Genomic DNA, 27,659 nt, shown 5'->3' with positions numbered 1-27,659 from the left:
AGAGATTGTTCTTGCTACCTGCCCGCAGTGGGGGGGTCCAGTTGTGGTTCCACCCCTCATCTTCTGGGGTCTAAGTCAGAGGAACAGTCTCCATCTGGGTTGTACTTACCTCTTGGCAGAAGGAGAGGAGCCAGAGAGCTGGAGAAATATTCTGATGGTTGCTGAAGAGTCTAATGGGAATTGGCAGTAGACACAGTCCTTTCCAATCATACTGGCCAAATCAAACCATATGGCTACGTCTCCTACAGGCGAGCTGGGGAAGTACACTTCTCCCAAGGCAGGCACAGTAAATCTCACAATAGGTAGAGCTGTATGCTCCTCTTACAGGGACAGGGAAAATAACCCAGAACAATAATGCGATCTGCTACAGGCCAATAGCTTTCCTCCTCCATCTCCACTAGTACAAATGAAATCCGTGTATGGTTGTGCCGTGCTGGGGAGGCAACATCTGAGTTAGCAGTAGCTCCAGATTTCCCATCTTCTTCTGCTGGGCCCCCAAGAACTTAGATCTTGTTTCTCCAGTCCCTCTCCAAAACTGGTTTTATTTTATAGGATCCTCTTTCCTACTTCTCCCAACGCTTAATGTGCAAAAGAATTCACTTTCCCTTCTTGCTCCTTCTTAACAGTTCATACCAAAATGACACACAAGCCCTTCTCCCATTCTTGAAGCAGAAAAGCAAACAGAGCAGTGACAAATAACCAGCTGTGGGAAATCAGTGGGGTTCACTGTTTCCAGAGGTCCCCAGTCATAAACTGCTTTCTCAGAAGACAGGCAGAAGCACCAAATACTATCTGAAGATGGACTTCCCTACCCTCTTCAATCTCTCACTCTCCCTATCCCCAACCCAAAGGCCTAAAAAAAAAAAAAGCAGTTGGATTGGGTGAGAAGCCAATGAAATACAAGCAGCAGGTTTGTAATATTTCCCTAAGCCACTGTAAAAAATTACCACAAATTTGGTAGCTTCAGAGCATATTTAAACACCTATTCTTTCATGGTGTTAGAGGCCACAGCCTGAAATCATTAGAGGAGGCCCAAATCAAAGCATCAGCAGGGCCACACTCCTTCTAGAAGCTCTAGGGGACATTCGTTGCTTGCCCCTCCCAGCTTCTAGAGACCCCTAGCACTCTTGGACTTGAGGCCACAGCACTCCAGTCTCTGCCTCCGTGGTCACATTGCCTCATCTCCTTCTGCCTGGTTCAACTCTCCCTCTGCCTCCCTCTTAAGATGCATATAATGGCATGTTGGGCCCAGCCAGATAATCCAGGATAAATCTCCCCATGTTGAGATCCTTAACTTAATCACATCTGCAAAGATCCTTTTTCCATCTAAGGTAACGTTCACAGGTTCCAGAGATTAGATATGAAATCTTTGGGGGAGACCATCTTCCACCTACCACCAGGGTCCTCAGATATGTAGGTTCTTCCCCATACCTGGGAGAGTGGGTTGCCAGGGCTGGCCTGGCACCTGGTACTTGCTGGGCCAGAAGCTTGAAGGGAAACTGAGAGGGGTCACTGCCAATGAGGGTTCGTGAGCCGAAAGGAGATTTTCTGAACAATCAACCATCGAAAGAAGAACAAGATGGCTCATTTCCAGCATGTTCTTACATGGGGAAAACCTGAAATCATTAAATCTAAAACTTGTGTCTATCTATCTGTGCACAAAATAGAATTATGAAGAGAAAAAAAAAAAAAAGATCAGCCATGAAGAACTCCCTGGGATCACCTATACTAGAGGAAACTCTGAATTCATTTTCCATCCATACTGTAGAAAATATGGCATCATTCTTGCCACATAAAGGGGTGATTCATGGAGCAAGAGCCAAAACCTGTGAAAACATTTCCAGTCTGTTGTTTAAATTCATAAACATATTATCTAGATTTTGGATCTGTGAGTCGTTTCAGTTACAACTTTGTGACAAGCTGGGCTTGGTCGGGATTCTTGTTCTCAGGATGGCCCATAACACATGGGCTCCCAGTTATCCCACCAAACCCTAGCTGAGAGGCAGCTGTGAAGGCATTCAGCTGCTGGAAACTTAAGTTTCTTTTTTTTTTTTTTAAGATTGTATTTATTTACTTATGAGAGACACAGAGGGAGAGGCAGAGACACAGGCAGAGGGAGAAGTAGGCTCCCTTCAGGGAACCCAATGGGAGACTTAACCCCAGGACCCCGGGATCATGCCCTGAGCCAAAGGCAGACGCTCAATCACTAGCCACCCAGGCATCCTGAAAGTTAAGTTTCAAATCTTTGAGTTGATCAAGAGAGATCAGGTGCTGGTCGGGTGTGAGTTGATCAAGCTGAAGCCCTCTCTAAAGCCCATGGCCCTTCACAGGGGGTCAGAAAGTGTGGACAGCAGAGGGAAGAGGGCTCAGAAGGGGAGCTTCTATGAGCTCTCTGACACTCTGCTCAATGCAAGCAGCCTACCTGTGAAAAATGACAGATATCCAGAATATTCCCCTGAGGGCTGGAAGCTGGTTAGGCCAACACCGGGTGCTTTGGATCAGAAAATGAAGGGAAGTTGAGAGAGAACCTTATGAAGGAAAGAGACAAGCAGAGTCTCTCCAGCTGCCTCCATCGTCAGGAATCCTGCTACATCTGCACGATGTTTCAAAAACACAAAGCCATCAGCCAAGAGCTGTGTGAATACTGCCTGAAAGGAGCTACAGAGATTCACGCCTGATTGCTAAGTGGAGAACATATGATCATGAGAACATGAGTTGCCTGCGGTGTATTCAGGGTCTGGGATGCCAACCCCAGAAGCAATTGCCCGTCCTGTGTTTGCCAAAGGGGGCAGGAGGCAGGCAGGATGGTGGGGCATGTGCTTTGTGGCTGCGGGTGCTGAGCTGTTCTCCTCAATGTCCCTGTGGCTGGATTCCTGCTCTGCCCTGGATTGTGAGTTTGATCGTGGCCAGGGCCACGCAAAGGCTCCACCCTCCTGAAAGAGATCTGTGGTGAGGACACCAGATCTGTCATGGGTGCTCTGTGTCCTGAGCCCAATGTGATCCTCTCCCTCCCCTTTTCCTGGGTTTCTCCCAACACACACACCTGGCCCTTCCCAGCAGAAGCAGTGGGCCTCTGCTGCCTCTGAGCCAGAACTAGAATTTCAAAACATTTTGGAACTTTGATCTCCATCCCACCTAAAAGACAAACGGACACTCTCTCCATATACTCGAGAGACTCCTTACTGTCCGCAAACCCAAAGTCCTAAACATAAAAAATGAAAAAATAAATGAATAAACAGTCACCAGAAAGCTAACACTGACTCCTCCCACCTTAGCATCCTGACTATGCATGAGGACTAATCATGAGCAATTGTCAAGCAGCCTGTGCTTTCAGATTCTTTCCACGAGGTGGCATAAGCTGAGCCTTTGAAAAAAATAAAAATCAAAGATTTTGCATAAGTGACTATTTCCTTCCAAGTACAAATAGGAATTTTGCTTTCTAGGAATGGGAGGCTAAGCTCAGGAAAAAGAAAATTGAATTCAGGTCCAAAATTATGGAAGACTTTTTTTTTCCTGACTTCTGCCTTCTGCTTTCTCTCTGGAACTATCACTGATGAATGAGAACAGAGATTTCCCCCTGACCTTTCTGCTTAATAAGTGGTTAAGCTTTTCAGTGATGAGTCACCTGTGTTCCTCAAATGTGGGTAGAGGGAACTACTGTCTTTTACCAATAAAGGTTACCTGCTTTTCATGAGCCCCAAATATTCATGCTTAAAAACAGTCTTGCCCAAAACCTTGACTTACACCTTATCATGTAAAAATAGCATAAAGATTGCCTTGTAGGGGTGGCTTGGTGGATCAGTAGGTTAAGTATCTGCCTCTGGCTCAGATCATGATCTCAGGGTCCTGGGTTGTAGCCCCACATCAGGCTCCCTGCTCAGCGGAGAATCTGCTTCTCCCTCTCCCTCTGCCCCTCCCCACCACTCATGCTTGCTTGCTGTCTCTCAAAAATAATATCTTTTTTTTAAAGATTTTTATGTATTTATTCACAAGAGACAGAGAGAGGCAGATACACAGGCAAAGGGAAAATCGGTCACCATGCAGGGGGCCCGATGTGGGACTCGATCCCAGGACTCCAGGATCTTGCCCTGGGCCGAAGGCAGGCGCAAAACTGCTGAGCCACCCTAGGATCCCCTAAAATCTTTAAAAAGAAAAAAATAACTGCTTCATAGTATAAGATGCTTAACAACCTACGAAGTAAGAAGGGACCCTGGAGTCAAAAGCCCTGAATTTCCTTGGTACACCTGGCTGGCTCAGTTGGTAGAGCATAGACTCTTGATCTCAGGGTCATGAGTTTGGGACCCACACTGGGTGCAGAGGCTACTCAAAAAAAGTAAATTAAAAAGTAAATAAAGGTAAAGCTTTAATCTATATTTTTTTTAAAAGTCCTGAATTTCCATGTTGGCTGCAACTTTTTAAACTGTGAAACTGGTCAAGTCACAATGTGTAAGATTCTCAATTTCAATGTCCAGAAAATGGCGATAATTGTTTGGAAACTAAGTGATCAAATGTGTGTGAAATCTTAAGGCCTGAAATGCCCAATATCACTAGTCATTAGGAAAATACAAATCAAAATCACAATAAGGTACTACTTGATAACCCATCAGGATAGCTATTATCAAAAAAATAATAAATGTTGATGAGGATATGGAGAAATTGGAACCTTTGTGCATGGCTGGTAGGAACCTAAAATCGTGCAGCTACTGTGTAAAACACTCTGGCAGTTCCTCAAAAGCTAAACATAGAATTCTCATGTGATCCAGTATTCCACGCCTAGGTATGTACTCAAAGGCATTGAAAGCAGGAATTAAAATGGATGTTTGTACACTAATGTTCATAACAGCATTATTCACAATAGCCAAACAGCGGAAACAACCCTAGAGCCCACCAACAGATGAATGGATAAACAAAATGTGGTGCATCCACACAATGAAATAGCATTCAGCCATTAAGAGAAATGAAGTCCTGACACATTACACCATAAATGAACCTTGAAAACATTATGCTCCATAAAATAAACCAGACATAAAAGGACAAATACCATATTATTCCATTGCATGAGGTGCAGAGAATGGGCAAATTCATAGAGACAGAGTAGATTAGAAATTACCATGAGCTGGGAGATGGGGAGGTTGAAGGTCATTGCTTTAATGATTACAGAGTTTCTGTTTGGAGTAACAAACAAGATTTGGAAATAGATCCTGGTGGAGGTTGCACACCATGGTGAATATAATTAATACCACCGAGTTTTACACTTTAAAAAAATAGTTAAAATGGTAAATTTTTTATGTATGTTTTGCCAAAATAAGGAAACACAAAATAATAATAATAGGTGGATTTAGACCAATTTAGTATTCAAAATCAAGAACAGATTTGGGGACGGCATTTTTCTAAGTGACTATATTTGGTGATTAAATTTCCTCTTCCACACACACACGCATGCACACACATACACACACACACACAGTCCGAAGGCCTGGCACATAACTCATTCAAATCACATTTGTATTCAGCTTGTGTGTGTCGAATTTGTTCTGGCCCGTTTCATCCTCCCAGCAATCCTGCAAGGCACCCAAGAACAACAGCCAAAAAACCTGCTGTCCCTACACAGTACTATTCCAGAACCCCTTCTAGGTATAGACTCTTTCTTAGTCTTAAGGCAGACAGGACAAGAGCAGAACATGACACAGTGAAGGCAAAGACATAATATTCAGTGAGTGAGTGCTCTGTATACCAGGTGTTTTACATGGGTTCTTCATCTTGAAGCCCAGATTTTACCTCTGCATTTTCCAGATCTCTCCTTCGGAATCACATTCTCTATATCTGACATTTTCAAGCCTTGCTAAGACATTTCCACAATCTGCTCTAATATAACAGTTATATCTGGGTGTGTCACATTTAGCATATCACGAAAGTTTGTATTGATTTGCCTGTTTTCTCCCCTAAGTTGAGAGGTCCATAAGAATAGGGACTGTTTGTATACTCAGAACCACACTCAGAACCTGGCACAGGACAATTGTTACACATGATAGGCACTCAGCAAACATCGGTTCAATGGCTATGATAGGTATTATTTCCTGATATTTTAGAGATGAGGAACCCGGGGCTAAGGAGGTTTGGAAATGCATCCAGAGACATGGAGCTGGCAAGCAAAGCACCTAGACTTGAGCCCTGGTCCTTCCAGCCTGTACCAGAAGCAAATCCCTCCACCAAAGTACATGAGAATTTGAATTAATCAAGGACTATTCAGAATGCCCCACTGGAATCCTCAGTTATTTTTTTATTTGACCATAATGGTCCATCAAAACTCCCCCTCTCTACCCTTCAAAAATTCTTACAACTTGGGGATCCCTGGGTGGCTCAGGGGTTTGGCCTCTGCCTTTGGCCCGGGGCGTGATCCTGGAGTCACGGGATCGAGTCCCTCCTCAGGCTACCTGCATGGAGCCTGCTTCTCCCTCTACCTGTATCTCTGCCTCTCTCTTTCTGTGTGTGTGTCTGTGTGTGTGTGTGTGTGTGTGTGATGAATAAATAAATAAAATCTTTTAAAAAAATTCTTACAACTCATATTTACAAACATAAATCAAAGGCAGGAGTTGCACTGATGGGACGGAGAGGGCAAGGGGCGGGCAAGAGAAGTTGAAAAAAAAAATAAATGGCATCTCCTTTTCCTGTGGTTTTTTTTTTTTTTCCTCTTTCAATTGAATATGTTTTGAGGGCCCTGATGTCAAATAATAAGGCTGACAAATTTGCTGAAAACCTTCCCTTTTAGCTGATATAGAAGAGCCAATACAATGGACTGGTTGGGTTGCCCATCTACTTACTCTATGCCTAAAGCTCTTTAGGACCTTTGGGGTCCCTGTAGAAGCCACAGTTCCATTTCAGGATAAGGGCATTTTCATAAGAACTGGATGACTGGTCAGGCTTTGCACATGCGCAGTAGTGCCTGCCAGAAAGCAGCCCTGCTTCAGTGTAAGGAGCCCAAGGTAATCCCAGCTGTGCCCATTATGCTATCTATTGCTGTGTAACAACTACTCCCGCAATGAAAGCTTAAAGGAGTGAACTTTTATTATCTCTGTGGGTCAGGAATTCAAGTGACTTAGCCGGATGGCTCTGGCACAGGGTATCTCAAGAGGTTGCAGTCAGGAAGTTGGCTGGCGCCAGAGGATCCACTCCTCAGATGGCTCCCTCCCCTGAGCTCTCTGCTTTGGCAGAGGCCTCAGATGCTCATCATTTGAGTATCTCCATAGGGTTCCTGGAATAGCCTATGATTCTGACACCAATCCTAATATGTGGGTTCTTTCCCCATGCAAGCAATTCTCCAAGACCAGTTGAGTGTCCCACAATTCAGTTCAGTTTTGACACTATCTATATGCAGATTGTGTCCGATCTCACAGGTTAAGGACTCAGTCTCACTAGACTGTCCCACTTCAGACATAGAAGTGCAGGCAGTCACCTCTGTTTCTGACTGACCAGCTAGCTATAAATCAGAGGTTCCCAAAACCCCATCCTGAGGTTTCAATGAATTTGCTAGAACAACTCGCAGAACTCAGGAAACTGTTCACTCTCTAGATTCCTGGTTTATTACAAAGGCTATTAAAGGATGCAAACCAACAGCCAGATGAAGAGATTCAAGACAAGGTATGTGGGAAGATATGTGTGATTTCTGAGCATGGCACTCTCTTTGCATCTCTGTGTGGTCAACAACCTGGAGGCTCTCCAATCCCCATACTTATGTATTTACATGTTTTTATGGAGAATTCATTACACAGGTATGATTGATTACATCATTGGCCATTGGTGACTGACCTCATCTCCAGCCCCTGCCTCCTCTCTAAAGGTCAAAGGGGGTGGGACTTAAACTTCCACCTCCCAATTACATGATTGGCTCCCCCCACAACTAATCCCCATCCTTAAGTGACCTAGAGGTTTTCCAAATGAGACCTCTTTCACATAACAAGACACCTTTTTATTACTCTCATCATGTGAGAAATCACAAAGGTTTTAGGCATTCTGTGCCTAAACATAAGGAAAAAGACCAAATATGCATTTCTTATTATAAAGCACAATATCACCCTCACATGGCAGCTGGTTTCTCCAAAGCAAGTTATCAAGAGAGCACAAGAAGGAAGCTGCAGTGCCTTTTATGACTAGTCTCCCAAGTCACATGCCATCACTTCCACAACATTTGATTCATTAAAAATCAGTAAGTACAATGCACACTCAAGGGGAGGAGAATTGGGCACCACTTTTTCAAAGAAGAAATATTGGGGTACCTGGCTGGCTCTGTCAGTGGAGCATGTGGCTCTTGATCTTGGGGTCATGAGTTCAAGTCCCATGTGGGACTGCAAAAATTAATTTAATTATTTAAAATTATTAATATTATTAATTAATTAATAATTAATATTATTAATTAATATTTATTGAGTATTAATAAAAATTATTTAAAATAATTAATTTAAAAATTTAAAAATATATTTAAGAATAAAAATAAATAAAAGGAGAAATACCAAAACAAGTAATGGATATATTTTATGACACCACCTCTGTCAACTTAAGAGAGCATTCATTTAAAAACACAAACCTCTGGGGTGCCTGGGTGGCTCAGTCAGTTAAGTGTCTGTCTTTGGCTCAGGTCATGGTCCCAGGGTCCTGGGATCAAGCCCCACATTGGGCTCCCTCCTCAGTGGGGAGTCTGTGTCTCCCGCTACTCCTCTCCCCTGCTCGTGTGCTCTTTCTCTCTCTCTCACCCTCTCTGTCTCTCAAATAAATAAAGTCTTAAAAACAGAAACAAGCAAAACAACAACACAAACCTCTTCCTCCCACTCAGGAGATCTTACCTCTCCCAATTAAGTGACCCAAGCTGTCCCAGGTCCTGAGACATTCTCACATATCAGGAATTAATGATTTTCTTGATTCTAACACCCATTTATGAATGGTGTGAGCCCTTGCTCAGTCTAAAGTGTCAGTCGTTCACTATTGAGTACAATATTTACCAAACACTCTCTATTTCCCAAGTACTGAGCAGCTAGAGGTGAATGCAGAGACAAAAGACAGTGTCCCTGGTTCAAATGGCTCCAAGTTGAACGCAGATGAGAAGTAAGTAACCACTTGTCACAAGGCAATGGTAAAGTATTATGACAAAACGATGGTTCTGGGGCTCTAAGAACACACAAAGGAGATAACTACACTGGACTAGAGAGTGAGGAGAGGAAAAGAAACGCTGCCAGATAAGATAATCTTGGAGATGAGTTTTAAATGATGAGTCACTATAGCCATCTTAAAAAAAGGGGGGGGGGGGAAACTCACCAAGAGATCCTTGACTTGCATGATGAGGCAATGACAATGAGAAAGAACACAGACTCTGAATATTTTAGAGTGCATGGTTCCTTAGGGCTGGTATACGATCGGATTGAGTGGGAAGTAAGAAATGAGTTCGACAGGCTGCCAAGCTGAGCTTGGATTTTTCTCTGAAGCCAGCTGGGAGCCATGGAACTACTTTAATCAGTGTGGGCAAAAATGAAACATGCACTTATAAAGGTCCCTACTCAGGGCACCTAGGTGGCTCAGTAGGTTAAGGTCTGCCTTTCACTCAAGTCATGATCTCAGGGTCCTGGGATAGAGTCCCACGTGGGGCTCCCTGCGCAGGAGGGCATCTTCTTCTCTCTCTGCCCCTCCCCTTGCTCCTGCTCTCTCACATGGGTGCATGCTCTCTCTCTCTCTCTCTCTCTCTCTCAAATAAGTAAATAAAATCTTTAAAAAAAAAAATAAGTAAAATAAAAAGGTCCCTACTCAGCAATTTAGAAATATATTTGAAGTAAATTCAAAATGGAGAGTAGGAGGCCAGTCTGGAGGCTGATAGTGTAGTCAAAGAAAGAGATGAGCAGGACCAACCCAAGGACACAATGACAGTGGGGCAGAGGGGTGACCTCAAAGATGAAGGATAGAGAACAGACGTATTTGGTGACCTGTTGAATAAGGTGAGCACAGGGAAGGAACCAAGGGAGCCTGAGTTTAGGTCTTAGGATTATGCCCTTTGCTAATAAAACAGGAAATAGAGGACTAGAGAGAAGAATGAAATCAATGCAGCTTAGAGAACATTGGGTTTGAGTGCTTATAGGATAAAGCCCTTCCATTAGTTTGGGCTTACTGGGCAGAGAGTAGTTTGAGTTAATAGAAAACTAAATTATAGGGGCATCTGGCTCACTCAGAGCAGCCAAGTAGAGCAAGCAACTCTTGACCTCAGGGTGGTGAGTTCCAGTCCCATGTTGGGTGTGGAGCCTACTTGAAAAAAAAAAATGAAAAAAAGAAAGCTAAAGTATTGACTTTTATGTGAAAAATTATAATTGTGTTGTGTTTTGCTTTATTTTTTTATTAATTTGCCTTTTTGGGGATGCCTGGGTGGCTCAGTGGTTGAACATATGCCTTTGGCTCAGGTTATGATCCTGGGATCGGGTCCCACATTGGGCGCCTTGCAGGGAATCTGCTTCTCCTTCTGTCTGTGTCTCTGCCTCTCTCTGTGTCTCTCATGAAGAAATAATTTTTTTAAATTTTTTAATTTGCCTTTTTTTTAATAGTCTCCACCCCCAAAGAGCACTCCAACTCACAACCTTGAGCTCAAGAGTCACATGTTCTACCGACTGAGCCAGCCTAGTTCTCCTTGCTGTGTCTTGTCTTGATCTTACCTATCTCCTATTTGACCTGCCTTATTGAATCTTTTTTTGTGAACATGTAAGAATTCTATCATTGTGGATTTAAATGGTTATTTCCAAATGCTCAAAGATACTGAGAAATTTCATTTGCTGCACATTTTTTTAATGTCCCTTTCTAATTGGTTACACTGTGATATATTCACTTGGTGAAGTACTGTGTAGCCATTTAAAATGGTTTGTATTTAAAAATATTTAATGAATGGTGAAATCATTGCAAAGTTCTCCTAAGTGAAAGAGGGCAGGTTACAAAATAGTACATACAATCTGATTCTAATTTTCATAAGAATATGTGTGCATCTATATACATAGGGAAAAAATGGAAGGCAAAACAGCAAAATATCATTCTGCCTATCTGAGTGTTGAGAATTTGAAATGATTTTTTTATTTTCTTGTTGTGCCTTTATGCATTTGCCAAAATCAAAACAATGAATATTTAATGTCCCGGGGTTTAAAAATTCATATTGTTTCCAAATGCTTTGCCTTATAAATTTATTCCACACCCACAGTGGCAAATCTTAAAACTGAAAATAAATTCAACAAATCAGCAGAAGTTATCTCTGGATCGTGCGGCCAACAGCAATAGATTTTCCTTATACGTTTTTGCACTTTTCCCCCATAATGGAAAGGTTTATAATTAGAAATAGGTTTCTAGGAGGAAATACATTTCTTTCCTTCCTCTGGTCCATAAAAGTTCACTATCAGGAAAGAACCTGATGTTAGTCATTTGCACCTCAGTGAGAAGCTTCCCCTTAGGTTCTCTAATTAGAAGGATGTCTGCCTTCTACCAGGGCAGGGGTCCAGTGGCTCAGCCCACCTACTGCTCCACCGGCCTTTCACAAGGAGTTACGGCCTCATGGGAGATCCCTTCTTCATGCTTTCTCCTGCTCCCCTCAGGGACTGAGAGCCCTGTGTCCACAATTTCCTCCTTAGGTCATATTTCTGTCCCAGTTTTGCTCTTCGGTGTTCAGTGTAAGATTCCATGGCTAGGAAAGCACATTGGCTGCATGGAGCTACTTATAAGAAAAACCAGAGCAACCTCCAGTGGCTGAAGAGGTGAATTCCTCCTAGAACTCTTTTCTTTTTTCTTTTTTTAAAGATTTCATTTATTTATTCAGGAGAGACACAGAGAGAGAGAGAGAGAGGCAGAGACACAGGCAGAGGGAGAAGCAGGCTCCCTGTGGGGAGCCTGATGAGGGACTCCATCCCAGGACTCCAGGATCGGGACCTGAGCCAAAGGCAGATGCCCAACCACTGAGCCACCCAGGCATCCCTCTTTTTTCTGACTCTTGGCCACAAGCCCCTTCTTTTTGTTTTTGTTTTGTTTTTTTTTTCTTCCAGTTCACTCACTCCTTTACAGCAAGGCCTGGATTTTCTGAGGCAACGCGGTTACAAATGTCTTGTGCCCTGATCCCCCGATGGACCCTCATGCTTTTGTCAGCTCATGCATGCTGATTCTTGGTTCAGGAAATGTGGTCACCAGAGATGACCTCCCTGGGAGCCTCGCAAGGGCCACAGGCCACATAGAGATGAGAATTCCCCATCCCTCTACAGGTGAGGAGGTGAGGCTCCAGGAGATGAAGTGGTTTGCCACAGGCAGTGAAAATGGCCCCAAGCCAATACACAAGTCCTGCGTTCCTTTATTTACTCCTGCTCTCCTGTGCTCTGCAATTCTCTTACTAGACACAGAACCTTTCATTCCATCTTTGGAAAGAAGTCCTAGATGCCAGCTGAACTTGAAGGAAATGACTCATTGTGAACAGCTGAGTTTCCTAGATAGCTAAGGGCTTTCTTCCCTATCACCCATTTCCACTCCTTCCTCCTCTCTATCCCCCTTCCTCTCCTCTGTTTCCCTCGATTACTTTTAAACTCTTTGGAATAGTCATGTATCTGGCTACCTCTAAATGTGAGCTAGAGCCTCCACCCTATCCACAGGGCTACAGCCACGGACCAAGTTCCCTAGCAGAGCACACGGCATGAGTCATAGCAAGTCAGTTGGTAGGAAGGGGAGAAAAATTGGGTCTACATTTTTCTAGAGCACAAGGGAGGCACCAAGCTTTCAGTATTGCCTTCAAATCCAGCACAAGCTATTGCAAAGTTTCTTGCCTTGGAAATAAAAGAGCTGAATGTGTGACAACACAAGAATATCATGATAAATCTAATTATAGGGGCACCTGTGTAGGTCAGTGATTGAGTGTCTGCCTTTGGCTCAGGGTATGATCCTGGGGTCCTGGGATCAAGTCCCACCTCAGGCTCCCTGCAGGGAGCCTGCTTCTCCTTCTGCCTGTGTCTGTGCCTCTCTCTCTGTGCCTCTCATGAATAACTAAATAATTAAAAAAAATAAAATAAAATAAACCTAATTATAGCTAATATATATTTAGTGCTTACCACGTGCCAACACTGTGCTAATTGCTTTGCATATATACATTCTTTGATCAATATCAAGGCACTCAGTCGTGTTGCAGTGGTGTGAAACAGCAATGTTTGGGATCCCTGGGTGGCGCAGCGGTTTAGCGCCTGCCTTTGGCCCAGGGCGCGATCCTGGAGACCCAGGATCGAATCCCACGTCGGGCTCCCAGTGCATGGAGCCTGCTTCTGTCTCTGCCTCTCTCTCTCTCTGTGCGACTATCATAAATTAAAAAAAAAAAAAAAAAGTTTGGTGGAGCCTGCTTCTCCCTCTGCCTGTGTCTCTGCCTCTCTCTCACATGAATAAATAAATAAGATCTTAAAAAAAAAAGAGTTTAAAAAAAAAAAAGAAACAGCAATGTTTGAGAGACTATTGAAGAATGGGGACATTTGCCTCTATACTTTTTAATTCTTGGATTTGTTTCCCTTTTTCTGAGTCTCCCATTGCTATTAGGTTGCTAAATATCATTGTTCTGGATTTCTGATTCGCTTTCTTCAATCTCCTACAAATTTAGAAGGATAAGCCAATCATGTTGGAATTCTATCCAGTAAAAGGTAAGTATGGTTGATAAGGGCACATAAGTTAAATATAGTAACAATAATGCATGTGTGGTACCCAGATAGAAATACACTTAATATATCTGTTTCATTCATTTTAGGTGCCAGAACCTTTATTTTAACTTTTTATGCTGAAATAATTTCCAACTTACAGAAAAGTTACAAGAACAGTGCAAGGAACTTCCATATACTTTTCACCAAGCTTTCACTGACTCTGGCTGGAAAGATCTCAGTGAGTTCATGGGGTACAATTTCTCAGGATCACTAGTAAAGAATGTCATCATTCAAAGTATTGCTTAGTCTGTCATACATTTAATCTCCTAATTTTTCTTCCTGCCTTAAGTGATTAAAATTTAGCTAAATTAATTTTGCTACCTATTTTGAACCTGAAATCAGAAGTATGGAAAGCCCTAAAGGTATTAAAGCCATTGACCTGATGACCTACAGAAGTTAAACTATTTCAGACTGAAGAAAATTAATCCTGGCTTGTAGCTATACTATTTATTTATTCATTACAAGTATTAATTGCTAGGAACATTTTGTAATGGATATAACACTGTCAGAAGGCCTTTCTATCTACTCTTGTCCTCTAATATGGAAGCACATCTGACTTCATCAAGGATGGAGGGTATTCTGATAAAGCAAAAAATAGAGAGAAATTAAAAGTTTTTTTAAATATTTCCTTCTGCGGCCAAATTATTCATCACTGAAGTTTTTGTTTTGTTTTGTTTTTAGTGATCTTATTGTCTAATGCCTGGAATCTATGTTGCTAAAATTAATGTTAAAAGACTGACGGGGGAGGGGGAGGTGCCTGGGTGGCTCAGTAATCAACCATCTACCTTTGGCTCAGGGGGAGATACCGGGGTCCTGGGATCGAGTCTCACATTGGGCTCCCCGTGGGGAGCCTGCTTCTCCCTCTGCCTATGTCTCTGCCCCTCTCTGTGTGTCTCTCATGAATAAATAAAGAAAATCTATTTTAAAAAAAGAAGACTGAAAGGTAAGGACTGTGTATTTCACATGGTACAGACTTTCACTGCTTAAGCTAATGCTGAATTAAACACCAAGCTGATTTGAGTTAAATGTTGAATATACATTAAAAACCAGGAGAGTTCGACCACTGGTTAGAAAAATGTCAAGATGATCTTCCTTATGGTTTCTCTAAACCATATTCCCCTTCATGCAACCCAAAACCCACATACCTCTTAAATTTGTATGTATTTAGTCACTCATTCGTTCAACATTTGTATGGTAGGGTATCTTTCCTCTTAAGACAAAAACAAAAACAGTGCTGCCACCATAAATGATGATTTGAGCACATCCTGAAATCTTATCACTCCTACTCAGCTCAAACATATAAATCCATTTAATGTAAAATTATACCTGAAAAGTATATGGCCATTTCTAAAGTGTTATAATATGAAGTAGACATACCACCTAGGAAGTGTTCTTGTCAAAAACATTTAAGACCAAAAAACAAATAGGGATGCCTGGGTGGCTCAGCAGTTGAGCGGCTGCCTTTGACTCAGGGTGTGGTTTCTGGTTCTGAGATCAAGTCCTGCATCAGGCTCCTTGTGAGAAGCCTGCTTCTCCTTCTGTCTATATCTCTGCCTCTCTGTGTGTTTTCCATAAATAAATAAATAAAATCTTAAAAAAATAAAAGACTAAAAACAAACATTCAAGACTAATCACAGATTTATTTTTTATTTATTTATTTATTTTTTTCGTAATCTCTACACCCCACATAAAGCTCCAGTAATGACTGGAAGATCAAGAGTCACACGCTCTACGGACTGAGGTAGCCAGATGCCCAAGACTGATCACAGCTTTTGACATAACTCTGAGTTACAAGAAATACAGGGGTAAAAGAAAAATTTAAATGATACTATGAAGAAATAGTCAAACAAGTTCAGTACATGGGATATTCTTTAAGACAATGGCCTGGTATGTCTAATAATAAGCCAGTGTAATGAAGGGGAAACGTGGTAGAGGGATTATATTCTAAGTTCAAAAGTCATAACAACCAAACATAATTCATGAATGTTGGTTAAGCCATCATTGAAAAAAATGAGCTATACAAATTTCTCCTTAATTGGAAAAAATTGAGCTTACATATTAAAGTATATTGAAAAATTATTGTCAATTCACTTAGGTTTCACAATGGCACTGTGGGTATATATGAGAATATGCTTATTTTTTTTAAGATTTTATTTATTCATGAGATACACACTGAGAGAGAGGCAGAGACACAGGCAGAGAGAGAAGCAGGCTCCATGCAGGAAGCCCAATGTGGAACTCGATGTCGGGACTCCAGGATCACACCCTGAGCCGAAGGCAGATGCTCGAACACTGAGCCACCCAGGCACCAGAGATTGTCATTATTTTTAAGAGGTACTGCTAAAGTATTTGGGGTGTAAGCATGCTGGAGTTCACAAATTAATTTATATTTATATTTATAAAACAACAGAAAATTATGTGTGTATGCATATATATATATAAGCAGGGAATTAGAAATAAATCACATACATATTTACATAAACATATGTTTGCATGTACACAAATAGAGAGAAAAAGCAAATGTGACAAAACATTAACAACTGTTAAATCTAAATGGTGGATAGTATTCATTCCGCTATATTTTTAAATTCTCTTTAAGATTGAAATTTTGTATCATAACATGTTGATGAGAAAAACACATAGCAAAAGGAAAGATAACCTCTACACACCAGCAATGGGAAGAGTGGTAAGAGGGGGCTGAAGCCACGGGTCCCACAGTGGGGCAAACACCAGGCAGAGACCACACGGGCTGAGTATTCAACTTCTGAGCAGAAACAAGAGTTGTCCCCACACATCCACCAGCTGCTGCACAGAAATAGTGGACAGTCAGGAGCTAGGAGGAATAATCATCCAACAAAAAGAGCAAGAAATCTGATGCTTGTGGAGGTTGAAACAAATATCCTCAGAACTTTGGAGGTTGAACTGAATGTTCTCAGAAGCTTGGTACATGATTGGGATCCCTCAAATAGCAGTGAAGATCCAGACTAATCACACCCCCAATACTAATGGCCCATCAGTATCCCCAAGCTCAGACTGGAAAATGAACACAAGGGAGAACAATGAGAACCAAAACTGTCTTTTTTTTAAAGATTTATTTATTTATTTATTCATAAGAGACAGAGAGAGAGAGAGAGGCAGAGACATAGGCAGATGGAGAAGCAGGTTCCCTGCAGGGAGCTCACTATGGAAATTGATCCCAGGACCCCAGGATCACCACCTGAGCCAAAGGCAGATGTCCAACCACTGAGCCACCAGGAGTCCCAAGAATCAAAACTGTCTACACCCACATAGTTCGGTGTCTTAATTAACACAACTTTGGTATTCCCTTGTATTCATTAGCATAATTTTGCTAACCCAAGTGACTCTTATCTAAGAAAGAAAAAATTGCAAATAACTTTATGGTTCACTGTAGGAACTTATCAAAAGACCCAGCAATTCAAGAAAGCATCAACAGTTTATATGCCAAGACGCTTTGAATGCCTTGTCCCAAAACCTTTACCTTGCTGTTTCCACAAGTCCTAAACTCTTTTAATTAAGATTTCATTTATTGATTTATTTGAGAGAGAGAGAGCATGAGAAAGTGAGCACGAGTTGGGGAGGGGCAGAGGGAGAAGCAGATTCCCCACTGAGCAGGGAGCAGATAGGGACTCGATCCCAGGACCCTGAGGTCATGATCTGAGCTGAAGGCAGACAGTTAACTGACTGAGCCACCCAGTCGCCGCATGAAAATTCTAAACTCTTATTATCATGATAATTGCCCAATTCTAATCAAGTCCCTGATTGAAAGACCTGCCTTAAACCAGAGTTCAAAATCTCAATAAATCAGGACTTGTAGAGAAGCTATCTGTGAAGTTGGCATTCTCTCTCCCTCTAATAAGCAGTAAATACAGTTTTGTGTTACCAAGAGGTTACTTGGGTACTATTTGGGAAGCCAGCATTCTATAGGGACAAAGAGAAAATTCCATAGCCAACAAAGGAAAAAGGCAGCATACAATAAAGTAATGGCAAGGACACTGAAAAAAAAAAAAAAAAAAAGACTTCTCATCAGCAAAAATAAACGCTGGAAGACAATGAAGTAATATCTTTGATGTGCTGAGGAAACATAATTGGAACTGAAATTTCTAAAGTCAGGCAAAATATCATTTACAAGTCAAGGCAAATTAGAAAATTTTTTTTGACACTCAAGCACTTAGAAATTACTACTAATAGATCCGTACAAAAAGAAACACTAAATTAGAAAAAAATGAACCTAGAAGGGATGAAAAGGATAAAGAAGCAAGAGTATGCAAAAGAATTGTTAAAATATGCTGGTAAGTCTAAATAAATACTGAATGTGAAAAAAATTACAATATCAATCATTTTGTGTGTTTTCAAAAACCAGCTGGCATTCCCAGTTAAAGACAGCATATTAAAAGCAAGCATTTGATTCTGCTTCTTCCTGAAACCCCACAAAAATGACAGTCAAAGGATTTTTTTTTTCAAACATAAAACCCACCAGAATGAAAAGAACAGGAAATATTTCAGTAGCAACAAAATGTTGGGTGCTGAGAAGCAAAAGGCATGTCATTTGGGGAATACTGGTGATCAATCTGATTTCACCACAGAGCGCCCAAAAGGCCAGGCAACTGGCAACACCAGCTCTCCCTAGGGCTAAGTCTGAAGATGGACTAAACCCACACACTTCCCTGGAAGTCTGTTTAAGAGAAACTCCATAGATGTCCTCTCACTGCATAGTCAAGCAACTGCTCCTTCTCTATCCTAGCATGAGACTGAAGGCTTATTCTCTGAAGAGATAAAACACAGGGTCTCTGGACTGGGGAACTATCAGGCATAGTTGAGCATGCTGGTATCCTACTAAAAACAGGAGGGAAAAAGAAAAAAAAGAAAAAAATTAAAAAAAAAAAAAAACCAGGAGGATGCCCAAAAAACCGGGCTTCCAGAGGCGAAAGGAATTCCTCATATGAGAATAAGAGCAATCCCAGGGTAATAGCTCAACGCTAGAGTAGAGAGCAACCTGTCTGGAATGGGACAAGTCAGAAAGTTCCAGAAAAGTCTTATGGGGGGGTGGGGAACAGGGGCAAGGAATGACACTGAGAAAGTAATTGATATGTTTGCCAAGAGGAGATTCAGGCAACTGGGGTAAAGTATGGGGCTGAATTAGTGAGACATTGCTGAAAATCAAGCATACAAACAATAACTATTAATTGGAATGAAAATAGTTACGCAAGAGGGGTACCTGGGTGGCTCCGTGGTTGAGCCGTCTGCCTTTGGCTCAGGGTGTGATCCTGGGGTCCTGGGATCGAGTTCCACATCAGACTCCCTGCATGGAGCCTGCTTCTCCCTCTGCCTGTGCCTCTGCCTCTCTCTGCGTGTCTCTCATGAATAAATAAATAAAATCCTTTAAAAAAAATAAATATAAACATTTAAAAAACAAAGTACAAAGTTTATGCAAGAAAGGAAAAGTAATAGCAAACAAACAACATGGTTCAACTGTGAATCACAGTTCTATGGTTTTAACATCTTAAACATTGATTACTTATAAACAAAATTACCACATAGCTGTTTAAAAAATATATAGAAAGGGGAAGTTTACACATACCTTGTGGGGGATGGAATAAAGAGAAAAGAAAAAAAAAATCTTCAGTGTTCATCGCAAGAAATCAATAGGTAATGCCTAAAACTGAAAATTCAAAAAAACCCCAGCAATATAAATATATTACTGAGAAACAAAATGAAAGAAATACCCAGTGTTTTTCAATACGTTTGCTTCCAGAAAGCAGGGAGCCAGGAAGAGAGCACCGAGAAGGAGGAAGACAGGGCCCTAGGCAGAAGGGTGCTACTGTTTTGCAAGTATTGCACAAAGTATCGATCTTTTTTTTTTTTTTTTTTTTTATTTATGATAGGCACACAGTGAGAGAGAGAGAGGCAGAGACACAGGCAGAGGGAGAAGCAGGCTCCATGCACCGGGAGCCTGATGTGGGATTCGATCCCGGGTCTCCAGGATCGCGCCCTGGGCCAAAGGCAGGCGCCAAACCGCTGCGCCACCCAGGGATCCCCAAAGTATCGATCTTTATGCATGTTACAGGACTGATGACCATAAAAACTAAGAAATTTTTCTAAAGCTGGATTCAAAATACTGAATAGTAATAACAAAGAATATGGGAGAAAAAGTATTTCCAAAGGAAATTGAGATAAAAATCCTCTTGCAGAGGGTAAAAGGACCAATTAAATGTAGACTTTGTTTAAATAAAGTTGACAGAGCTCAGTAAAGAGAATTCAAAACACTAGATAAACCCAACCCAAGAAAGGAAAAAAGAAAAAAGAGAAGCCACAATAAATTAAAAAACAAAAACAAAAAAACAAAGTTAGATGGTAGAAATTACTTTAAATAGATCAGTCATCACAATAAACTTAAAAAGAGAATCACTATTAAAATACAGATTGGGGGGACACCAGGGTGGCTCAGTCAGTTTAGTGGCCAACTCTTGATTTCAGCTCAGGTCATGATCTTAGGTTGGTGAGATGGATCTTGCCTTGGCTTGGAGCTCAGTGGGGAGTCTACTTGAGATTCTAACCCTCTCCCTCTGCCCCTCCCCCTACCTGAGTTTTCTCTCTCTCTCTCAAATAAGTAACTAAATCTTTTTTAAAAAAATAAACCAAGGGATCCTGGGTAGCTTGGTGGTTTGGTGCCTGCCTTTGGCCCAGGGCGTGATCCTGGAGTCCCGGGATCGAATCCCATACCGGGCTCCCTGCATGGAGTCTGCTTCTCCCTCTGCCTGTGTCTGCCTCTCTCTCTCTGTCTCTCATAAATAAATAAATAGAATATTTAAAAAACAAAAACAAAAAATAAAATACAGATTGATTTTTTAAACCTAGTTATAAACAGTTTATAAGAGGTACACTTAAAATAAAATATATATATACATGTATTATTCCAGACAGAGATTGTGTTTAAAAAGTCTTAGACAGACAACCTATCAACTAAAAAAAAAAAAGTTATAAATGATTTTTTTTAAAGCTGTGAATTTGATGTATCTAATAACACAATTCGGTACTATCCCAAGCAAAAATGGACAGAATTAGGCAAAGGAATTAACATGCCCATAAACCTGGGAGATTTTAATCCATCTCTCAAAAGTTAGTAAATCAAGATAAAAAAAATAAGGACTTAGAAAATCCTTTAGAAAACCTTATATAGGAGGAAGATAAAGATAGAAACTTGCATTCCAAAATAGAGATAAATATCCTGTTCAAGCATGTGCAGGACATTTGCTAAAATTGGCCACATAGAAAGCCACTAAGGAAATCTCAACCAATTTCATAGAACTGACATTTAAAATTAATTCATAAGAATCCAGAAATGGGCCCTCAACTCTATGGTCAACTAATAGTTGACAAAGCAGGAAAGACTATCCACTGGAAAAAAGGACAATCTCTTCAATCAATGGTTCTGGGAAAATTGGACAACCATGTACAGAAGAATGGAACTAGACCATTCTCTTATACCAGACACAGAGATAAACTCAAAATGGATGAAAGATCTAAATGTGAGACAAGAATCCATCAAAATCCTAGAGGAGAACACAGGCAACACCCTTTTTTTTTAATAATAAATTTTTTATTGGTGTTCAATTTGCCAACATACAGAATAACACCAGTGCTCATCCCGTCAAGTGCCCCCCTCAGTGCCTGTCACCCATCCACCCCTACCCCCCGCCCTCCTCCCCTTCCACCACCCCCTAGTTCGTTTCCCAGAGTTAGGAGTCTTCATGTTCTGTCTCCCTTTCTGATATTTCCTACCTGTTTCTTCTCCCTTCCCTTCTATTCCCTTTCACTATTATTTATATTCCCCAAATGAATGAGACCATATAATGTTTGTCCTTCTCCGACTGACTTATTTCACTCAGCATAATACCCTCCAGTTCCATCCACATTAAAGCAAATGGTGGGTATTGGTCGTTTCTAATTGCTGAGGAATATTCCATTGTATACATAAACCACATCTTCTTTATCCATTCATCTTTCGATGGACACCGAGGCTCCTTCCACAGTTTGGCTATTGTGGCCATTGCTGCTAGAAACATCGGGGTGCAGGTGTCCCGGCGTTTCATTGCACCTGAATCTTTGGGGTAAATCCCCAACAGTGCAATTGCTGGGTCGTAGGGCAGGTCTATTTTTAACTCTTTGAGGAACCTCCACACAGTTTTCCAGAGTGGCTGCACCAGTTCACATTCCCACCAACAGTGTAAGAGGGTTCCCTTTTCTCCGCATCCTCTCCAACATTTGTTGTTTCCTGCCTTATTAATTTTCCCCATTCTCACTGGTGTGAGGTGGTATCTCATTGTGGTTTTGATGTGTATTTCCCTGATGGCCAGTGATGCGGAGCATTTTCCCATGTGCATGTTGGCCATGTCCATGTCTTCCTCTGTGAGATTTCTCTTCATGTCTTTTGCCCATTTCATGATTGGATTGTTTGTTTCTTTGGTGTTGAGTTTAATAAGTTCTTTATAGATCTTGGATACTAGCCCTTTATCTGATACGTCATTTGCAAATATCTTCTCCCATTCTGTAGGTTGTCCTTTAGTTTTGTTGACTGTATCCTTTGCTGTGCAAAAGCTTCTTATCTTGATGAAGTCCCAATACTTCATTTTTGCTTTTGTTTCTTTTGCCTTCGTGGATGTATCTTGCAAGAAGTTACTGTGGCCGAGCTCAAAAAGGGTGTTGCCTGTGTTCTCCTCTAGGATTTTGATGGAATCTTGTCTCACATTTAGATCTTTCATACATTTTGAGTTTATCTTTGTGTATGGTGAAAGAGTGGTCTAGCTTCATTCTTCTGCATGTGGATGTCCAATTTTCCCAGCACCATTTATTTTATTTTATTTTTTTAAGATTTTATTTATTTATTCATGATAGTCACAGAGAGAGACAGAGAGGCAGAGACACAGACAGAGGGAGAAGCAGGCTCCATGCAGAGCCCAACGTGGGATTCGATCCCGGGTCTCCAGGATCGCGCCCTGGGCCAAAGGCAGGCGCCAAACTGCTGTGCCACCCAGGGATCCCTACCCAGCACCATTTATTGAAGAGACTGTCTTTCTTCCAGTAGATAGTCTTTCCTCCTTTATCGAATATTAGTTGACCATAAAGTTGAGGGTCCACTTCTGGATTCTCTATTCTGTTCCATTGATCTATGTGTCTGTTTTTGTGCCAGTTACCACACTGTCTTGATGACCACAGCTTTGTAGTACAACCTGAAATCTGGCATTGTGATGCCCCCAGCTATGGCTTTCTTTTTTAAAATTCCCCTGGCTAAAAAAAAAAATAAAAATAAAAATAAAATTCCCCTGGCTATTCGGGGTCTTTTCTGATTCCACACAAAATTTAAAATAATTTGTTCTAACTCTCTGAAGAAAGTCCACGGTATTTTGATAGGGATTGCATTAAATGTGTAAATTGCCCTGGGTAACACTGACATTTTCACAATGTTAATTCTGCCAATCCATGAGCATGGAATATTTTTCCATCTCTTTGTGTCTTCCTCAATTTCTTTCAGAAGCGTTCTATAGTTTTTAGGGTATAGTTCCTTTACCTCTTTGGTTAGGTTTATTCCTAGGTATCTTATGCTTTTGGGTGCAATTGTAAATGGGTTGACTCCTTAATTTCTCTTTCTCCAGTCTCATTGTTAGTGTATAGAAATGCCACCGACTTCTGGGCATTGATTTTTGTATCCTGCCACACTGCCAAATTGCTGTATGAGTTCTAGTAATCTTGGGGTGGAGTCTTTTGGGTTTTCTATGTAGAGTATCATGTCATCAGCGAAGAGGGAGAGTTTGACTTCTTCTTTGCCAATTTGAATGCCTTTAATGTCTTTTTGGGCAACACCCTTTTTGAACTTGGCCACAGCAACTTCTTGCAAGATACATCTATGAAGGCAAGGGAAACAAAAGCAAAAATGAACTATTGGGAATTCATCAGGATAAAAAGCTTCTGCACAGCAAAAGAAACAGTCAACAAAACTAAAAGACACCCTACAGAATGGGAGAAGATATTTGCAAATGACCTATCAGTTAAAGGGCTAGTATCCAAGATCTATAAAGTACTTATTAAACTCAACAGCAAAGAAACAAACAATCCAATTATTAAATGGGCAAAAGACATGAACAGAAATTTCACCAAAGAAGACATAGACATGGCCAACAAGCACATGAGGAAATGCTCCGCATCACTGGCCATCCGGGAAATACAAATCAAAACCACAATGAAATATCACCTCACACCAGTGAGAATGGTGAAAATGAGCAAGACAAGAAACCACAAATGTTGGAGAGGATGTGGAGAAAGGGGAACCCTCTTGCACTGTTGGTGGGAATGTGAACTGGTACAGCCACTCTGGAAAACTATGTGGAGGTTCCTCAAAGAGTTAAAAATAGACCTGCCCTATGATCCAGCAATTGCACTGCTGGGGATTTACCCCAAAGATGCAGATGCAGTGAAACGGCAGGACACCTGCACCCCAAAGGTTATAGCAGCAAAGTCCACAATGGCCAAACTGTAAAAGGAGGCTCGGTGTCCATCGAAAGATGAATGGATAAAGAAGCTGTGGTCTATGTATACAATGGAATATTCCTCAGCCATTAGAAATGACAAATACCCACCATTTGCTTCGATGTGGATGGAACTGGAGGGTATTATGCTGAGTGAAGTAAGTCAATAGAAGGACAAACATATGGTCTCATTCATTTGGGGAATATAAAAAATGGTGAAAGGGAATCAAGGGGAAAGGAGAGAAAATGAGTGGGAAATATCAGAGAAGGTGATGGAACACGAGAGACTCCTAACTCTGAGAAACAAACAAGGGGTGTTGGAAAGGGAGGTGGGCAGGGGGATGGGGTGACTGGGTGACAGGCACTGAGGGGGGCACTTGATGGGATGAGCACTGGGTGTTATGCTATATATATGTTGGCAAATTGAACTCCAATAAAAAATAATTTAAAAATAAGATGAATTCATATACACTAGAAAAATTGGGAAATGTAGATATTTTAAAGCACAAGGTAAAAATTTTCTGTCATCCCACTCTGGCTAGAGCTGCCCTCTTTAAAAATTCGGCATAGTTCCCTTTCAGTCTTTTTCAAAATGTGTATTTATACCCACTTTCCTTTTGTTTCCTTTTTTTTTAAAGAGGGATTTGCTGCATATTCCTTTTGTATCCTGTTTTATTTGCACGTAGCGTCCTGGCTTATTTCTGCTATAAAGTCACTAGCCTCTGTAGAGTTTATTTTCATTCCAAAGGCAGGCTAATGGAAGGAATATCGGCTCATTGCGATAATGTGTGGCTCTTAGAAGAAAGTGAATATTCTGAGCGGTACAAAGTGTTCATCCTTAGGTAAACCAGAAGGAAAGTGGCTACAGAATGCATTGCAGGAGAGATGAAGAGCAAGGCATGAGAGTTCAGCAAAAGCCGGATTGTCCCTCGACCCACCAATTCAGAGGCTCCTCCACCCCCAATTCACAACTAGCAAGAGCCCGCAGAGGGAAGGGCCCACCAGTCCCACCTGCCGACCTGGGGGAGAGGAGGCGCTACCGAGGGCCCGAGGAGGAAGCCCAGGGACAGGCCCTGGGGGATGGGATTTGGAGGAATAAATCACAATCAGCACGGGGCATCCCGAAGGACGGGGAGGCTTCCGCTCCGCCTCCCCTCACCACAGGCCCATCGCTAAATAGTCTCCACGGTCTGTCTTCTGCTCCTGGACCCTTGAGGGGGAAATGCTGTTTGAACCCGCGGCAGAGGTGGGGGAGGACGAGCCCGGGGCTGCTGCTCGGGCCTGTCCGCGGGGGGAGCCGGGCACCGCGGCCCCCCCTCCGGCCCTGCTCCTCCCGCCGCCCGCGCGCACCCGCACCGGGGACCCTGCCACCGGCGAGTCACACCCCCAGGGGACAAGGACTCAAGGTCTGGGAATGTCTGCCGTCCTGGAATTTCTGCCCAAAGCCCGCCACACAGTAGGACTTGGTGCATTTTAACTATTGCTGTTCTTTATCTTCAGGTATGCCTACTTGGCACAGGCTTTGGTTTAAAACAGTCCTGGTTTAAATCCATGCCCAAATCCCACTTATTAGCTACTCTTGGCTGCTGCAGAGTGGATTTACCACCACTCTACACCTGTTCCCTCAACTGTAAAATGGAATTAATACCTACTTTATGGGATTAAATTAGCTAATCTATGTAAAACATTTAGCATAGTGCCCAGCCTGTGGTTAATGGTAGGGGTTAGGCTTACCATTTAACACATACATGGTTGTTGGTGTTTCTTGGGGTTTTTCTCCCCATTCTACTTCTTCTCCCTCTCTCTCTTATTTAAATATTTTGTGGGGAGAGAGGCATTTCTTTTGATACCACCTGGAAATCTATTCCTATTTTTTAGTAACCTCATTTTTTCAAGTCTTAGTTCATCCCATTATAGTGAGTGTATCCATTCATGCCTTCTAGTATGGAGAGCAGAGATGTAAAGAAGTACAGAAAGAAGTGAAGTTAGGGATGTCTGGGTGGCCAGCTGTTGAGCATCTGCCTTCGGCTCAGGGCATGATCCCAGGGTCCTGAGATTGAGTCCCACATCGGGCACCCCACGGGAAGCCTGCTTCTCCCTCTACCTGTATCCCTGCCTCTCTCTTTCTCTCTCTGTATCTCTCATGAATAAATAAATAAATAAATAAATAATCTTAAAAAAAAGAAAGAAGTGAAATTAAATATAGCTCATGGTTCCTTTGATAGATATCTGTATCAACACAAATGAGGAAGAGACAATAGACAGTAGATCGAGAAAGGTTTTATAAAGGAAGTGACTCTTCAGCTTCATCTTGCAATACAAACATCTGGAATCAGAGAGCCCTGGGTTTGGACCTGTGCTCTGCCATTGACTAGCTGTGGATAAATTAACTTATCTGGCCAAGCGTTAGTCTCCTCATGGACTCAGTGAGGATAATAACACCCACCCAAAAGTTGCGTGGGATTAAATGGGTTGATAAATGTGAAAGCCCAAGGAATTGACAGTTAATAAATTATTAATACATGCTGCTTCTACTAGCTTCCAACCCTCTCCTGTCCTACCTTCTGCATTTCCTTCTCTCTATGAACCATTTCCTCTATCCTCCCTCCACCTCTCATCCTTAGTTTAGTTTGGTGTCACCTGGAAACATAATAAACCTCTTAGCCACAAAGAAAAATATAAAGCCACCTGAGTTGTGGTTTGTTCCTGGTAATAATGGTCCTCGTAAAGATAGTGATCCATGGACAACATCTGTGATTACCCATAAACATCTGCCCGTGTCACCCATAGCACGCTTTAAAGCATATTTTTCCAGGTTTTTGAGAAAAGTGAAATGCAGGGTTGAAACGGAAGTCTTCCCAAAGATTAAGATCAAGCTCACCTGCAACATCTTCTTCTCACCCTACCAACCCTAAGGATCCTATTACTTAAAATGAGGTTAGTCTAATAACACGTGCTCTTTCACGATTTGATTTGTGGCCATTTTTTACTGACTTTTCTTGGAATGACAAATTTCAAATTTCAAATTTCCCCAGCCAATCCTTTGTTTTCAGTGATGAGGATTTCATTTCTTCAAGTAAACCGCCATGCCAAGAAGGCATGGAAAGGAATTGAGTTTGCTTCTCTGGAGAGGAAAAGGCTAGGAGGGAAATTACCCCTTGCCGGTAGCCTGTGATGGAAACTCCTCTTTAGCACAGAACTGACCTGAAGATTACAGTCACTTTGGCCAGTAAGTACTTTCTTTAACCAGAGATCAAAGCCTCACCTACTGCCCCTGCTGGGACCGTAGTCAATCCTGATTTCAGCTACAGTTGCTAAGGTCTTCTCATCTGAAACCAGGTCCAGCCTGACCTTATCAACTTCCTGCCTCCCTGCGACAGACAACTCTCCTAGA

This window comes from Vulpes lagopus, chromosome 4 (genome assembly GCF_018345385.1).
Source record: "Vulpes lagopus strain Blue_001 chromosome 4, ASM1834538v1, whole genome shotgun sequence".
NCBI classification, from domain to species: Eukaryota; Metazoa; Chordata; class Mammalia; order Carnivora; family Canidae; genus Vulpes; species Vulpes lagopus.
This window is presented reverse-complemented; position numbering follows the sequence as displayed.